Here is a 3,575-nt window from a genome sequence, read left to right as displayed (position 1 = left end):
GACAGATGGATAGCCGTGCCGTGACAGGGTGCGTTGAACATTTCCACTGAGAGGATGGGAGGTAGCCACTGACAACGGTGAAACCCTTGCATACAGCTTGCCATGGAAGGAGCCTTGCGTGCTTGAAGATGAAGACAGTAGGAAAGCAAAGATTCGGAAGATGGAGCATCTCCAAAACCTCAACCTATTCTCTATTACTGCAAAACAAGTACTTATTTCATGTTCTTTTACTTCTCACAATTAATCCTGATAATTTCTGATATCCTGACTAAGATTTACAAGATAACCATAGCTTGCTTCATGCCGACAATCTCCGTGGGATCGACCCTTACTCACGTAAGGTATTACTTGGACGACCCAGTGCACTTGCTGGTTATTTGTGCGGGATTGCAAAAGTGTGATTGCAATTTCGTGCACCAATGAAGCGTGGGAAAGATATAAGACACTATTGAGGAAATGTCCACCAGAGATGTTCACTAAGTGGGACAAGCTACAGAACTTCTATGAGGGGCTCACTCTTAAGGCTCAAGAAGCACTTGATCATTCAGCCAGAGGCTCTTTACAACTCATGAAAACTACAGAGGAAGCTCAAAACCTCATTGATATGGTGGCTAACAACCAATATTTCTTTGCTCATCAAACACAACGCCAACCATCACAAAGAAGAGGAGTAATGGAGTTGGAAGGAGTGGATTCAATTCTAGCTCAGAACAAGATAATGCAGCAGCAAATTCAACAACAATTTGAGCAAATGGCCAAAATGATTGATGGCCTGCAAGTTGCATTAGTAAGTGCAACGAGCCAACCATCAACTACTTGGGGGCAAAATGAAGAAATTCAAGAGGAGCAACAGCAAGAGCAAGTCCAATACATGCACAACCAAAATCCTGGAACTAATGAAGTCTATGGAGATACTTACAACACTTCTTGGAAGAACCATCCCAATCTCAGATGGGGAGATAACCACAATCAAATTCAGCAGCCATGGCAAAGAAACTCAACTCAAAACAATTGGAAAAACACAAACAACAACCAGCCAAACACTAATCAAAACACATACAGAAAACCACAAAAGACTTATCCTAACTCTAACCATTATCCACCCAACTAACCAAAACACCTATCATCATCCATCAACACCCCAAAACCAACCAATCTCACAAGACTCTCAGAGGATTACTAATTTAGAAATACTCATGGAAAAAATGATGAAGAACCAAGAATTGACAACAAAAAACCAAGAAGCTTCCATGAAGAACTTAGAGAGGCAGATTGGGCAAATCTCCAAACAAATTTCTGTTGAAAAACCATCAAGCTCACTACCAAGTGACACCATTCCTAACCCAAAAGAAGAATGCAAAGCTGTGCAATTAAGGAGTGGAAAGACATTGGTGGATAGCAACCAAGGAGTAACCAAGAAACTTATGGAGAATGACAAAGAGCCAACAAAGAATGATGATGAGTAACAAGAAACAAGTTGAAAAAGAGGCAACCAATGATGAAGAGGCAACAACAAGTAATCACCCTCAGAATCAACCTCAAGAAAAAGAAGATATACCACAAAATCTGAAGAAAGGAAAGCAGATCATGGAAGAGCCGATTCCAATACAACTTCAAGGGGAGAAAAGCTTGACATCCCCACTGCCTTATCCCCAAAGATTCCACAAAGAGACAAAGGATCAACATTTCCACAAATTCCTTGAGACTTTCAAGAAGCTGGAAATCAACATACCTTTAGCTAAGGCATTGGAGCAAATGCCTCTATATGCCAAGTTTTTGAAGGAGCTCATCAATAAGAAAAGAAGTTGGAGTGAGAAGGAGACTGTAATGCTCAGTGAAGAATGTAGTGCACTAATCAGAAAAGGACTTCCTCCCAAACTTGAAGATCCTGGAGGTTTCTTCCTACCATGCACTATTGGAAGCCTATTCATCAACAAGGGGATGTGTGACTTAGGAGCAAGCATAAATCTAATCCCATCATCCTTAGTGAAAAAGCTTTGCATAGAAGAGGTGAAACCAATACAGATGTCCTTGGAATTGGTGGACCAATCAGTAGTATATCCTAAAGGGTTGATTGAGAATCTTTTAGTTAAAATTGACCAGTTCATCTATCTGGCATATTTTGTGATCCTAGATTCATCAGAAAATGGAAATGATTCCATAATACTTGGTCGACCATTTCTGGCCACTGCTAGAGCCATTGTAGATATAGAGCAGGGAGAGCTAACCCTCAGGATGCATGAGGAGAGCATCACTTTGAAAGTCTTTCCAGAATCACAAAGTAATGAAGAAGCATGTAAGACAAATAGTTCTTAAGCAAGCAACCAGCAAGGCAGTAGAACAGAAAAATAAGCAGGAGCAAGAAGAAAAAGGAATTCAAAAAGAAGCTGGGATGATAAACAAGAAGGAAGGTATCACAACCCAAGTCACTGTCAAGCAAGAAAGATCAACAAGAAAGAAAAAGATGAAGAGCAAGAAGAGGGCTTACAAAGGGTGGAAGAATAAGAAAATCCCAACTGAAGGATTTTCTAAAGGTGATAAGGTGCAACTAGTATATCAACAGCTGGGAACAGAAGATTATTACACTGTCAACCAAATACTTTTTCTTGAGCATATGGAAATTGAGCATCCAGGCACACAGAGAAAGCTTACAGTGAGAGGTGACAAGTTGAGACATTACCAGCATTAACCACCCTAAAGGGAGTTCAATGTCAAGCTAGTGACAATAGAAGAGCGCTTGTTGGGAGGCAACCCAACCTGAGGTAGTTTTCTTTTCATAGCTTTTTCAATAAAAATGTTGAATAATTGATATGGATTGCAAGGAGCTAAGTTTGGTGTTGCACACCAAAACAATTTGAGGGAAGAATGAAAGATTCTAAGTTTGGTGTTCCACCAAAAATATCATTTAAAAACACATTCTCACCTCCTGCATGATGCTAGCTCCAAGCAACCAAACACAGTATTCAACTGTTTAATTGCTTTCTAGCTTTAATTTCATTAACCTTTAGCAAGGACACAAGGTTTCACATATGGTTAAATTGTTGCATAAGAGGCAGTGGCAAACAATTAAGTTTGGTGTTCTCACACCAAAGTAAATCCAGAAACCACACTCAGTTATGCATACTAACCATACAATTAAGGGCTTGAGAAGCAAGCAACTTTGAGAATTATGCAGGACATGAGTCAACAATTGAAGAAATTATGCATCTTAACTCAAAGAGAACACAACAGAAGGAAGAATCAAAGGGCTGCAACTTCGAAGGTTGTATCTAAACTTAATCCTTGCTGCTGTGTAGTGTTTCGAACATGGGAACCATTGTATGTCTTGCTAAAGTGTTTATCTAGTTGCAAGTGAAATTGTTTGTTAAGAATGCCAAATCTGCATGTTGTTTGTTATCCATCACTTAGCTGAATTTTGTTTTGTTTCCCGCATGCTTGAATAAAAGAGAATTGTTTGAATTGAAAAGAGAAATATCCAATGTTGCATAAGTAAGAATGAAAGTTAGTGGTGGTATATGTGTTTGATTAAATGCATAACTCATGAAATAAGTGTTGCATAATATCATTCTCATTCA

Source organism: Arachis duranensis, chromosome 10, assembly GCF_000817695.3.
Source record: "Arachis duranensis cultivar V14167 chromosome 10, aradu.V14167.gnm2.J7QH, whole genome shotgun sequence".
NCBI classification, from domain to species: Eukaryota; Viridiplantae; Streptophyta; class Magnoliopsida; order Fabales; family Fabaceae; genus Arachis; species Arachis duranensis.
This window is presented reverse-complemented; position numbering follows the sequence as displayed.